Genomic DNA, 14,268 nt, shown 5'->3' with positions numbered 1-14,268 from the left:
AGTTCCTCTGTAGTCTGATCCAATTATATTTGGATTCCTTTGCAGAATAGCCAATCTTTGGCCAAAAGGGCTATTTTTTAGCTGTCTCTTTCTTTGATAATATACCTGATCTACAGTTTACCTTGTTGCTATCATGGAGCCTTGTATACCAGTCTTTAGGTTCACGGGTCATTTCCATTGCTCTACCTAGTCTGTCATTAAGCCCATATAAAGAATTCTTTACTTCTGATATTGTATTTTTCACTGTAGCATTTCTACTGGGATCATTCTTATAGGTTCTATGTGTTTCAGTTCTGCATCTCTTGAGACATGTTATCTTCCATTTACACACTATGCTTTAGAATTTTTTTTATCATAGTTACTTTAAAGTCCCTATCTAATAATTTCTATAGCTAAACTACTGAAATTAAGAAGAATTTATAATTGGGTCCTAGTCAGATCTTCTATTGTCTATTTCCGCTCTTGATCATGGTTCAAATTTTCTTGCCTCTTCATGCATCTTATTTTTTTACAACCTGTATGACATTTTGTACCAAACAACATTATATTCCTCTTCTTTCAAGCTGTCAGAGTTGGAGCGCCAAGTCAATCCCATCCATGGTTGAACTGAGTTTGGACTCTTTTGTAGTTTTGGTTTGATTCAGTTCACTATAGGTTTCAAGTGCTTTGAAAGGAGGGTCAGGGCTTTCGTTCCACGTGGCTTGGGCTCTGTTCAGAGAGGTCTCCTTGTGCTTTACATCTGAGGTTCCACCTCTCTGAACCTTGAGAGTCCTGTCTCCATGTTACAGCCTGGCTAGCAGATACAGGGGCCCTAGAGACTAACGGTTGCCCTCTGGGTCTACTGGAGAGTTTCTCAGATCTGCTTCTCTGCCCCTAGACTTTGGCGGGCAGCTGTCTCACTCAGTATAGGTCTGCATTGCCTTGAAGGGGATTCTTCCCACTCGCTCCTGTTCTCTAGGTCTCCGTAGCTGGAGCTTTTTTTTCCAGGATGGATTTCTCTTGAGTTTCCTCCTCAGCCCTCCAGTTCCATAGGGGGAAGACCCTCCATATCTCAGGGATCTTTCAGTTTTCTGGCTTCAACTGTGAGAAAGAGTAGCCCATGGGTACAAACTCATTCTGTGACTGGAGCTTCTTCACTTTCTCATTTGTCACCTGGCCATCAGAGATTCGTTCAACTATCAGAATGTTTCTCCTCCTGTTCTTCCCTTACTGCTTTCTCAGAGGTGAAAACGGTCAGCTGAAAAACTCCTTAAATAATCTTTTCTGTCACTCCACTTCCATACTCTGGATTTCATACAAATGTTAGTCATATGTAAACACTTCATATTCACAGTAAGGACATCATTTTCTTGGAGAGCCAGAAAGTGAGTTGTTTTTTTTGAAACATCTCTAATTTAGTCAATTTTTTTAAAGACATGGAAATTCTACAGTAGTTGTTGCCTTTGTTTGTGAAAATTATAGAAAAGAGAAACCAGGAGACTGTCACTTCACTTCTGGAAAGTACTTTCTGTTTGCATAGCTTATGTCCTTCACTTTTTCACAATTCTGTTGGATGAGGAAGAGAATGGGGCTGTCTGAATGTCTGTTTGACCAGATCGCCTCACGTGATGTGGTTTCTCATTTTTCTAATATCAAATTTCAGAATTTTAAAGCAGGCAATGGCTTGCTCAAGTTTACAAAGCTTCTTATTACCTGGTAGTGAGAGGAAAATTGGGCTGAAGGCTGATCAGAAGACGAGTTCACCCAAGTACCACGACTTTGTTCTAATTTAAGGAAGTTTAAACCAGAGAAAGTGGTCATTTCCAACTGGGCTGTTCTTGTATTGCTGTGGTGTGTGGTGTGTGATCACAGTAGGGACAAATCCAGGTGATCACTTCTGTCATGATGCTCCATGGATAGTTGCCAGGATCCTCATTTTAGGGCTTGATTCTTTGGCCCCATGACTGCAACGTGTGTCCACGAATATGTTTGGCTGAATCTTCTTAACCGTGTTGGGAACCGGTCTGGCCTGGCCTCCTGTAGGGCACTCTTTCTGTGGCCAAAGATGCCAATACATGTAGTTTCCTACGTGCTTGTGGCCTCGACTCCCTTGGACGACAGGCTGGCCATGCAGTGACAGACCTGCCTCTCAGTGGGAGTTTTCAGGATGTCTAATCGGATGGAAATCTGATCTGGATGCACGACTGGCCTTGGCAGTTGGATGGTGCAAAAACCCAAATCTGCCCTGGCTTTACTAGTTCATAAAGTGACCACCACCATCAGTCCTGATTTGTGGGTCCATTGTCTTCTGGTTGGATGGCTTGGGTTGGATCCATTTCTCAGGAACCTAAAAAAGGGAATCAGTGCTACCAGGATGTCATGTGGAGGCGCAGACCTGGAGCTCCAGGGACCTTCCAGGTGCATCTACTTTCCAGGTGAACCATTCATTCATTCACACACTTATCCACATCTATTGGGGACCTACTATGTGCCAGGCTTCATGCGAGGCCTTGGGGTGATGGGGGTAAGCAGGAGACAGTTCTGCCTACAGGGGACTCATAGTCTAGAAGGAGAGATGGACCCTGAACAAGAAATGACAGATGGGAGTATGTGCAGAAGCCAGGGTCTGATGGGCACTTAGCAGGAAGCCTTGACTTAGCCTGGAGTGGGGGTGGGAGCAGAGGTGGTTTCTCCACAGGGGCCCACCAGGCTCCTCTGTCCATGGAATTTTCCAGGCAAGAATATTGGAACAGGTTGCCATTTCCTTCTCCAGGGGATCTTCCCAACACAGAGATTGAACCCAAATCTCTTGCATCTCCTGCATTGCAGGTGGCTTCCTTACCACTAGTGCCACCTGGGAAGCCTTTTTTGCATAGTGGGGTTGAAAACACCAACAAACAAGGCCACAGAAAGAATCCCATAATGCTTGAAAGTGCTCAACACATCGTCTGGTTTCTGTTTTTACTTTTGATGGAAGAATTCCGTATAAGGAGTCTATTTCATATTTCACCAGATATATCAACTGAAGAGTGTCCATGATTACATGATGCTTGTTGAGACATCCACATTTCTCTTAAATGTGAGTTATCGACAGGTGCTTGTGGTTCTTCCTTTCTTATGCTCAGGAGAGAAAAACCCCATTTCATTGTAGACTCTTTTATTTTTTTTTTATTAAGGAAATACTTGATTTAGGAGCCTGGGAAAATGGTAGTTGATGGATAAATATTGGGTTAGACAAAAAGTTTGTTTGAGTTTTTCGTAAGATGTTAGAGAAAAACTCAAATGATCTCTTTGGTTAACCCGGTAATAAGCAGATAGATAAGAAAAAACAGTAAGCTACCCCATAAAAAGAAGACAAGGAAGTAAAAAAAAATCCCCAAAAGGAGTGATGATGCTAAAGGACTTTTCATTTTGAGAGAGATCAGAAGCATAGCTGTCTTTTCCTTCATGCATGCATACTTAGTCGATTAGTCATGTCCGACTCTTTGTGACCCCATGGACTGTAGCTCTCCAGGCTCCTTTGTCCATGGGATTCTCCAGGCAAGAATACTGGAGACCATTTCTAGGTTGCCATTTCTTTCTCCAGGGGATCTTCCTAACCCACGGATCGAACCCGAGTCTCTTACGTCTCCTGCAGTGCATGCAGGTTCTTTACCACTGTCTTCAGTATCCTTCAGTTCTTTGCTTCGTTGCCACATCCTTAGAAGGGCTCTTCCTCCAGAACTAAACTCAAACAGCCAGCGCTCCGTCCAGCCCCACCTGTTCTCAACCTCCATGTGACATTGTCCTCCAGTCCCCCTTCTTGTCTCATAGCCCTTTCCTGGGACAGTTTTCTCTCTGACCCAGCCTGGATCCCAGGACCATGCAGGGTCTCACCTTCCATTAACCTCAGCCTTGACTGATACCCCCATCCTCAACCTTCCCTTTCTTGGTCCTAGGGATTTGGCCTCTCATTAATGGTAGATATCATAGCCATGCCTTGGCTATTTCCCCAACCTTGACCAAGGTCAAAGGGCTGCTTGCCCATCCTCTTGTATATCCTGGTGTCACAAATTATGAAGACCTTGATTCAAGTCTCACGAGCATCACTTACTGGAAGCACCAGATATCTTCTGCCAACTGTCTGGCTGCCAAGACGCCATCTTTCACAAGTCGGCTCCCGGAATCTGACCTCCCCTGTGAAACCTTCTGCCCTGATTCATCAGAGGACAGTGAATGTCCTTCTGTTGACCATCATAGCCTGGGTGTAGACTTCTTCTGGCCACTTTCACGTTCTCAACCCTCACACTTGCATTATGTGCTTGCTCTCATCTTCCACCCCGAGAGTATAACACGCTTACTCTGCACCTGATTCACTTTGTTTTATTTTCTTTTGTCATCACATAAAAGGATTTATTTCAAGTAGTTGAAATTGGAGTTTAGTTTCCAAAATTGCAGGCATAAGCAATGTTTCAATGGAATACCCACTTTGGTGAAATTTACTTAACTGGCCCTGCTCCTGTTGGATAATTTCAGTGCTTCAAAATCTTCAGCCTGATTACTAATAAAACCATGTAGCCTTCACACATGTGGTGTTCTCTGTATTTAGGGCCCTTTCTTCAGGATAGATTCTGAGACACAGATTAAAGGAGTTCAGTGTTCTGTGCTTCTTGAAAAATAATGCAGAATTGCCATTCTGGAGGGTTGCGTTGATTTACAGTGCTTCTAGAAGTACACAAAGGTGTTTGATTTCACTGCTTCCCCTCGAGGATTGGAAAATTAGATAGAAGATCAGCTGGGGATGAGGAGAGAGCCTGCAAGTGCTTAGTGTCCAGCTGAAGTCAAATAAAATGAGTTTGACAGGGAGCATGGTTTTGGACTTTTTCTCCATTCAGCTTGGGAGCAGAAATGAGAAAAGAAAAAAAAAAGCAGAAGGCAGGGGCAAGGAGGGTGTGGCGGAGGTCAGGGGAGTGAGAAAGTCTTGGGTGCTGTCAGGACATCCTGACCATGGGGCCCTAGGTTGAATTCAATGGAAGTAATACCTGGGATATGGTGTTGGAGAAGACTGTGAGAGTCCCTTGGACTGCAAGGAGATCTCCTAAAGGAGATTGGTCCTGGGTGTTCATTGGAAGGACTGATGCTGAAGCTGAAACTCCAATACTTTGGCCACCTCATGCGAACTGTTGACTCATTGGAAAACACCCTGATGCTGGGAAGGATTGGGGGCAGGAGGAGAAGGGGACGACAGAGGATGAGAGGGCTGGATGGCATCACTGACTCGATGGGCATGAGTTTGAGTAAACTCCGGGAGTTGGTGATGGACAGGGAGTCCTGGTGTGCTGCGATTCATGGGGTCGCAAAGAGTCGGACATGACTGAGTGACTGAACTGAACTGAACTGAACTGAACTGAATACCTGAGACGGGCTGGCTGAGGGGCCAAGAGCAGGAATGAGAACCTTGTGGACTGGAAGTCTGTAGATGGAAGGATGGGTGACTCAGGTGGAGGTGAGACATGGGAGCTTCACATATTCAGTAGGGGGGCAGATCTCTGAGGAAAGCCATCTTATGTTGGCCATGGTCATGGTGACTGGAGGTGGGGTTGGTATTGGGAACATCAAGGATTCATCACGCCAGGGGGCTGGACTGGTCCTCACGTGGGCATCAGAGCTGTCTGGGTGATAGTTGGGAGGATCCTGGAGCCATCTCCTGGGCACGATGGCCCTTGGGGAGTGTCCGAGATGAGGGTGATTATGGGCGGAGGTTAGGACTCATGGAGCTGCATGTTCTGAGCATCCAAGAAGGAGGGATATTCAACACAGGTTGGTGGGAAGGTGGGGTGACTGGGGCAGAGGATCACAAAGATGCATCCAGTCCACTGGGGCTCCAGATCCCAGGGGCCGAGGGAGCATCTTCACTGTGAGAGGAGAAGGAAATTGGTTAGAGTTCAAGCTTGGAAGTTAAATGGACCTGCTCTGGGCCATTTGTCAGTGGTAGTTTGGGGGTCCTTAGGGACTTCTCCAGTGGCATGAGTGGTAAAGAATCTACCTGCCAATGTAGGAGATGTGAGAGATGTGGGTTCGATCCCTGGGTCGGGAAGATCCCCTGGAGGGCTTGGCCACCCACTCCAGTGTTCTTACCTGGAGAAGCCCTTAAACAGAGGAGCCTGAAGTGGTTCAGTCTATGGGATCACAAAGAATCGGACATGACTGAAGCAACCTTAGCATGTAGTGTGCACGCAGGGCCCAGTGGAAAAAGCAAAAGGCGGCTCAGTAGAGCAAACGTGATGGGAGTGAGCCAGTTCAGGCCAGATGAGTCCAGCCCTCTTGATCACAGAGGGATGGCAGGAGAGATTCTCTGACCTTCACCTCTATCCTGAAGGTAAGATACATCCCAATCTCATATCAACTCAGGGGGTCACCTGTCTCTGGGGTTTAGTCTCAGACACCAGAGGACGTGGGAGCGCAGTGCTGGCCATGCTGCCAAGCAACTGTGCAGAACTTCATTATCAGCAGCAGAGTCCCTGTGAGTCTGACCAAGAGTGTGTGCTGGGAGAGTGAGCTTTGCATGAGTCAGTCAGACTCTGCTCTTGCTTCAGAGTCAGGATGGTCTGTTTAATTAACAGCTGGAAATGACCAGCGGCTTCTGCTGAGTCGGCCACAAGAGTGTGCTGGGACTGTCAGGCTTTTGGCTAAGTTCCAAGTGGGGCTTGTTAGTTTCATGGAGGTGGTACAGCCCCTTGCTTCTTGTCCTCCATCAGAGACATACATTCTCCCTTTTCATGGAGAATCTTTCTTCCATATGAGACCGGGTTCTCCCAAAGTCAGCTCCTTCCTGGAAATGATGGAGAGATGGACAATGCAGTTGAGCAGCAGAAGTTAAGCATTGTTAAAAGACACGTCTTCAAATTCTGCCCCTCTCATTGTCTTGCTGTGTGAGTTCAGCCTTGTGGCTGGAACTCTCTGAGCCTCACTCCCCGCATCTGTAAAATGGGAACAGAGGCTGTCTCTACCAGCTGGGGCTGCCCGCAGAGCACTCCATTCGCTGTCCTGCTCCTCACCAGAGAAGGTCAGAAGTAAGACATGGATCCCCCTGAGCTGTGATGTGTTCCCCTCTCTCTCTTAAGCCTGGGTTGAAAGCCACAAGGTGTAGAGGCTACCCCGGGAGGTGACCCACCTCTGCTCCTCTCTGAATCTAGTGGAAAGGATAGAATCTTGAGGTCCAGGCAGCCTGGGGGCCATGTTTAACCTGTAGATGTAGTTGTTTGGGGCTTCCCAGGTGGTTCTAGTGGTAAAGAACCCACCTGCCAATGCAGGAGACATAAGAGATGTAGATTTGATCCCTGGGTGGGGAAGATCCCCTGGAGGAGGGCATAGCAACCCACCCCAGTATTCTTATCTGGGAAGTCCCATGGCCAGAGGAGCCTGGTGGGCTACAGTCCCTGGGGTTGCAAAGAGTCAGAAATGGCTGAGGGAATGAGCATGCATGCACGCAGACCTTTTTAGTTGGCACAACTGGGAGGGAAGTCCTGTTGGCCTCTAGAGGGTGGAGACCAGAGATGCTGCTCAGTATACTGCAGTGTGAGAGGCTGCCCCCACTGCAGAAAATCGCTCGGCCACAGCGTCTGCAGGGAAGTCCTGTCCTGGAGCCGCGACACCAGGGTGCTCCCCCAGCTCTGCTTCCTCAATGTGGCCTTGACCTGTTGCCTCCCTGAGCCTCAGTTTCCCATCTCTGATTTGGGGATGATAGAAGTGTTCATCCCTTGTGGGCATGTGGGCTGTAAAGGAAGTAATCTGTGCGCAGACACATTCCCGGTTGTCTGGGACTGGAGCTCTAGTTTTCAGAGAGGTGACAGTCTTCTAGCCCTCTGCTGCATGTTAACCATGACCTCAGGCTCGTCACATGCCCTCCCTGAGCCTCAGTGTCCCCACCTGGACATAATGATAGTGTACCCTCCTGGGATGTGAGATAAAACAGGACTTTGTTGCTACTTAGCAGATGGGGCAGGAAAGTAAGTGCGAGCATCCCATGGTCCTGGTCTCCCCAGGCACAGCCGGGCCCTTTATGCAGCTTCCGCCTCTCTCTCTGCCCCACATCCCTGTTTCTCATCCACGAGGCAGGTAAATCCACCCCGACCCCCCATCCCCATTCCTCGTCCACGAGGTGGGCAAACCCTCCCTGACCCCATTCTCCAGGAGGATTCAGGAAGTCCGCTGTGCCTGGCCTTTGGTGAGTGGACGGAGAGGGATTTCTGGGGGAGAAGTGGGCGTGGCTTAGGCTAGGCTGGTGTTGATGGGGACGAGGGGATGGAATTGAGAGAGACCCTGGGGGGTAGAGCCCAGGAAGTTGCCATTGGGTCGATCAAGGGGTCTGTTCCAGAATTGGGAGGTGTCTGAGGGCAGGAGGGCAACCTCATTTCACTCATGTCTCCCCATCGTCTGAATCAACATGGTTGGTGGATTTAAGTAAGCTTGGAGCTATTGGGGCATCCCTCTGGAACAATTGTGATTCATCTGTCATCTCTCACTTGATTTAGGATCATTGTGATGGGGATGTCCTAAGACTTGGTTGGGGTCTCCCTCCCCCGCGAGCCTCTTTGGATCTCAGTTTCCCCATCTGTACAAGGGGGATGGAGTACCTCCCTCCACAGCCCCTGGGAGAACTAAGTTAGACCTGGTCAGGGAGCTCCAGCGGTGGTGGACTCCCTAGTACAGACAGGAGGGCATGACTGTGGATCATCCTCCTGAGAGCTGGTCCCAGGGGGCTGCATGCCTCCTAGGAGCCCTGTACTGGGCTAAGCGGTACTTCTGTGATTAACCCCGTCTAGCTCAGTGACTTGGCCCAGACACTACCTTGAATTCTCTTTTTCTGCACACAGCTACGTCTGGGGCTCAGCATGTGGCCAGTGCTCAGCTGACTTGAGGGCTCACGGGAGCGGTCCTTGGATCTGACCTCACTTGGTGCTCTCTTGGGACTGTCCCTGAGCTGGACAGTGACTTGTGGCCCCTTGATGTTGTCACCTCAGTGCTGCAGAGGGTCACACCAGGTCCAATTCAGAGAGAGGTGGTTTCTGTGCCTGGCCCCCCGCCCCCTGGCCAGCTCCTAACATGTGGCCTGGGAGCAGCTGATTCTACCTGTCCAAGCCTGAATTTCCCCACCAGACAGAGGGGTCACAGAAGGGCCTGCCTTGGGCTCATCAACAGTGAGGGTGAGACCAGGCCTGGCTACCCAGTGAACTGTAAACTGTTTATATTCTATCCTCTGCCTTCAGCCAAGATTTCAGTCCTCGGTTTTCTTGATGCTGAAAAGGGGCCGAAATCAGCTGCCCCTCAATTGTAAGAGCCTCCGGCTGGCTCCTCAGTGCCCAAGGTCTCCCCCCCACGTCTCCCCGGCAGGAGAACAGAAAGGTATCATTAGCAGGGCCAGGCCTCTTTTCTGAAAGGCAGAAGCAATATATCTGTGCCTGCTGGAATTAGAGGTTTCCAGAGAGATACTGGAGGAGGTTGCCATTTCCTTCTCCAGGGGATCTTCCCCACCTAGGGATCGAACCCTGGTCTCCTGCCTGGCAGGTAGATTCTTTACCCCTGAGCCACCTGGGAAGCTCCCAAATGTGGAATAACTCCCCAAAAGTGTCCCGTGTTCACATTGTGTGTGCTCACTACAGGGCTGTGGGGGGGGCTGACTCCCCTCTGGGCCCTGCTCTTGGGGTTGCCCCCCTCCCTTTGTTTCCCCTCCCCTCCCCGCCCCCCAGCTCCTGTTCGGGGAACCTTTATTGCACTTTGCTCACCTAATCTCAGCTCATCTCACTACAGCCCTGGGGAGGTGTGCACTGTACACGGGGGTAAACCCCGGCAACAGTGCGGTGGATGCAGAACTCACACCTGGGTCAGCCTCGCTCTGGAATCCAGCCCTCATCCCTGGGTTTATCTCCATCCTCAGGAAGGATCTGGGCCCCTCTGGGTGCACTGAGCCTGACCCAGTAGCAGGATCTTTGCTAATCAGTTCCTGGCCCTGGACTGAGTGCTGGACAGCCTGTTACCCCACTTTGCAGATGAGAGCACCAAGGCTCAGAGCAGCCACTCTCCGAAGTCCACACTGTCGTGAGGTGGTGGGACAGGATCCAGACCCACAGCTGCCATTCTCTGGAGCAGAAATGTCAGCCAGGGGCAGTTCTGTCCCCCAGGGGATATCACAGTGGCTGGAGAGTCGTCAGAACTGGGGTTGGGGGCTCCTGGCATCTCGTAGGGAGTGAGAATGGGGAGGCCAAACATCCTACAATACTCCGGCCCAGAGTGGAGAAGGGTGTGGCCCCTGATGTCGACAGTACTGAGGCCCAGTAACCCTGTTCTGGGCCCTCCTCGCTGGGCGGAGCCCCTGAGCCAGTCACACAGGTACAGACAGAATAGATATTGGGCCTTCACGTGAGCCCATCCCAGGCCTGGGACAGAGGGTGCAGAGGGGTCCTGCCCTCAGCATCCTTGGACTGAGGTTGGAGGTCAGAGGCCCTCTCTGGTCCCTCCGGGCTTGGCTCCAGGCAGCCTCCTGACCTAAGACTGCAGAGCCGCCTCTCGGCTGTGCAAGGCCAGGGCGCGCCCTCTCCCCAAGGTCAGCGAGGCAGTGGTGGGGGTGGGGAGAGCACCCCTGTAACCAATGCACCGTGCCTGAGGCCAGGAGAGGTGGCTGGAGGGGTGCGATTTCGGAGCTTGCTTCAGATTCTGGCCAGCTGCCGGCCCGGCAGCCTCCTGACTGCTGGGGGACAAGCCATGGGGACCAAGCGGAGCAAGAGGGACCGGTCCCGAGCTGGTTCCCCGGGCCCTGGGCCGCGCTCCTCACCCCGCCCCCGGCCGCACTCCTGCAATGTCTATATTTAAAAATGTTTTACGGATAATAATGGTGTTCAGCCCCCAAAGGCAGACAGGAGCGTCCTGACAATTGCAGTGCTGCTCCGGGTTGGAGGTTTTTTCGGGGAACTGAGCTAGCCCTGAACGCTGCAGGGCTGTTTGCCAACCACTCCCTTGGAGGGAGGTTTGGGGAGACAGGATCCGGGCGCCAGCAGGGAGGCAGAGTTTCCTGGGAGGATGAGGGCCTTAATTCGGTACCATTCTTTGACCATAAGGTGAGTAGGATTCCCCAGACACCACCACGGGAGGGAGGGCAGTGGGCGTCTTTTTGCGGGGGGGAGGCTTCTTAAAGGCAGACTTTGCATATGTGAACAGCAGCAGGCCCAGTCGAGGGGGGAAGAGTTCCCCTCCCCAACCCCCCCACCCCCACTCCCCGACCTCTTGAATTAAATGGTCAGGTTGGGAGTCTAGGGTGAGGGGTGGGTGTGCCCTGCTCCCCACAGATGGGTCATTTTTATGTATCTTAGGCTTCTGGTGGGTCAGGCCAGGATTAGCCAGCCGCCCTGCCCTCCAGCCACAGAGACCAGAAAAAGAGTCTATTGTTGCCACAGCAATGCTATTTTAACCTATTACTTCTGGGCTAAAAATAAAAATTCCACCTGGATGCCTTTTCATCTCCAGCTTGTAAGATAATTTCCAGGAAATAATAGATTGAAATCGATGTGCATTTTGAGTGCACCGGGTCCTCTTCTACAGCCGGGTTTTGTCAAAATTCAAAGTAGGGGAAGTTTCCAACCATGGAGGTTTAAAGCTTCGTTTAGCATCTGGAAAAAAATGTTGCACCAGCAGAAGTCATTATCCCTTGGAATCCCCTCCACAGAATCACTGCTTGGGAGGTGGGGGATGGGGAGGAGCCTGCTTTTCTGTGAGTTTGCACTGAGCACCGTTTTTTGTATTGGGGGGTTCTGAAAAATGGTTTGCCAGTGAGGTTGGTTATCTGGAGTTGGGGCCAAAGAGGGAGATGGGAAGGCTAGTTCTCAGTGTTAATGTGGGTCGGGGGACGTTTTTGGAAGCAAAGTTGGCTCCTGATCATCATGCCCTACTGTCTTTATAAATGGCAAGTTTTTGGACCCGGAGGGAAATGGTGATGTAGATCCTAAATTCTTCAGGAGAGGGTGGTTCTCTGAATGCCAGATCCCATCCCCCAAATGCTTGCTTTTTTTCTCAGCCGGGCATGTGGTGGGGGTGGGGGGCCACTTGGGGAGAGGGTGTGGGGAGAGCAAAGATGGTAACGTAGCAGTCCTTTTGTGGGATGTCTTTGGCATGTTATACTGTGAGGATGAATTACAGATTTATGCAAATTCATAATGATGGTAACCACTTACAGAAATCTAAGCATAACACATCATAAAAGAAAACCCAAACACCATGCTTGAAGTTCATTCAGAAATCATCAAGGATACATGGTTTGATTAAGGAGAGAAAGGGAACAGTTGTCCTGGAGCAATCATTTTAGCTGTCACCTCGGTATGACTCTCCAAGAAGCAAACATTCCCGGAAAAGCAGACACGCTGCAAAATTGCTGCTGTTTAATTTCACAACTTTTTCCAGGCTAGCTAACAGAAGAAGCCCTCATGACAATGTACTATTTCCTTACCATAAATGACCTTCTCTCCAGAGCCATACCCCTGAGCAGCTTGCAGTTTGAGTTCTCTGTCTACATGGAATAGATTTAGACTTTTTCCCCTTGGTTATTTATTTATTTATTTATTTTTGGTATTAACTGTTTGGTTGCCAAGCAGTTGAGCCCTGAGTCTTTGTGATCGATTTCATAGCCCATGACTTACAGGATTGTTAATTACATTGTTGTTATTACGTAAGGCAGTAGTTTTGCTTGTGGTGTGACTGTTCATACCTTGCACGCACAGAACATTTTATTTTTAAACTATAAAATATCATCGTTGGAGCAACCTGCTCACTCCTGCCTCCCTTGGAGTCCTCCCCTTTGCACCCATGTAGCTGTGGGCATAAGGGCATGTGGCATATGGACAGGCTCCTGTCCGGGGCCTCCAAGGACCTGAGGCGTGGCCGGAGGATGTTTTTCTTTCTGGTCCTGGAGTTGATGAACCAGAACCCTTTCTGCTCAGCCTGGTGGTGCTATTTTTAGCTCTCTTTCTTCACTGCATCTTGACATAATTTGACATGTCACAGCTGAACCCCGTCTACTTGCAGACCTTAGAGTATTTTGCAGCCTGTTTTTTTGTGGGGCAGAAATAGTCTTTGCCTGATCATATCACATTGTTATTACTTAGGCAGGAGGTTAAGGTATTACCCTTTTACTTCTAAAGATACACGCAAAATAAAACCTAGCCAATTATTTTGTTGTTGTTGTTAATTTCCCAGCTGACACAGTGAGTACCTAGAGGGGAGGAAGTATTCTTCCAGATGTTGGCTCAGAGAGCAGGGAGCAGTGATTCAGTTTGTGAACTTGCATCTGAGTTCCCCCGAGATGGGGCAGGGCTTGTCACAGCAGCCATTGCCGCCCCACCTGCAGAGTTTCTGATAGAGCGGCTCTGGGGCAGGTCTGCAGAAGACCTGCAAGGGTTTCCATTTCTAGTGCATTCCCGGCTGCTGCCGCTGGTCACAGCCACTCAGGACCACTGCTGTAGAATCACAGTGAAGGTCAGGGAATAATTAGAGTGGGGAGAAGAGGCCTGATTTTAGAACCATTTTAGAAAATGTCCAGACAGCAGAGTGGGTGATTTCTGTTTGTATCCTGTCCACATGGATGAAGATGAACTCAGTTGAAAAAGAAATGCCAAGTTTAGAGAAAATGTTTATTTGATAGAGGGGCTGAGTATTACATGATCCAGGGAATTAGTTGGTTTGATGTGATGTTACTTTAGGGCAGCTGTCCCCAAGCTTTTTGGCACCAGGGACTGGTTTCACGGAAGGCAATTTCTCCACAGACCAGATTGAGGGGATGGTTTTCAGATGACTCAAAAGCATTACATTTATTGTGCACTTTATTTCTATTATTACATCAACTCCACCTCAGATCACTGGGCATTAGATCCTGGAGGTTGGGAACCCTTGCTTTAGAGGGCTGAAGACGGAACTGTTTAGAAGTGAAGTGTCACGATTTTAGAAAACTTACTTCTAAGATGGTTGAACAGTGCCCATGGTCTATAAGAGAAGCATGTGTGTAGGAATATATGAAATACACAGAGCAAGATATTAACTATTGCTGAACCTGGGGGGTGTTTATTATATAGTCTTACCACTTTTCTGCAAGTGCAAAAAATCTTATTAACACATTGGGAACCATAGTAGGACTGAGGGCTCATCTAGTCTTTTTTTTTTTGCATGTGCACCACGGTGGGTTTTTAGAGCTTAGTTGCTCTGGATGTGTCAGGCATGTGTGCGAGCGTATGTGCAGCTGTTGTTGTCACAGTTAGTCCCTGGGACACC

General features: G+C 49.3%; 1 protein-coding gene across 4 annotated transcripts in view; it reads left to right on the top strand.

The window, feature by feature from the left end:
- PHACTR3 (phosphatase and actin regulator 3) overlaps positions 1-14,268 on the top strand; it is a 203,409-nt gene that overhangs the window by 52,479 nt on the left and 136,662 nt on the right. The window contains exon 1 of one of the 4 annotated variants that reach the window (XM_043480278.1): positions 11,051-11,072. The exons of the other annotated variants lie outside the window; for them this stretch is intronic. The gene's annotated coding sequence lies outside the window, so the exon portion shown is untranslated. Of the gene's footprint in view, positions 1-11,050; positions 11,073-14,268 lie in introns of those variants that run through there. 4 annotated transcript variants of the gene reach the window in all.

Source organism: Cervus canadensis, chromosome 10, assembly GCF_019320065.1.
Source record: "Cervus canadensis isolate Bull #8, Minnesota chromosome 10, ASM1932006v1, whole genome shotgun sequence".
NCBI classification, from domain to species: domain Eukaryota; kingdom Metazoa; phylum Chordata; class Mammalia; order Artiodactyla; family Cervidae; genus Cervus; species Cervus canadensis.
This window is presented reverse-complemented; position numbering and strand designations above follow the sequence as displayed.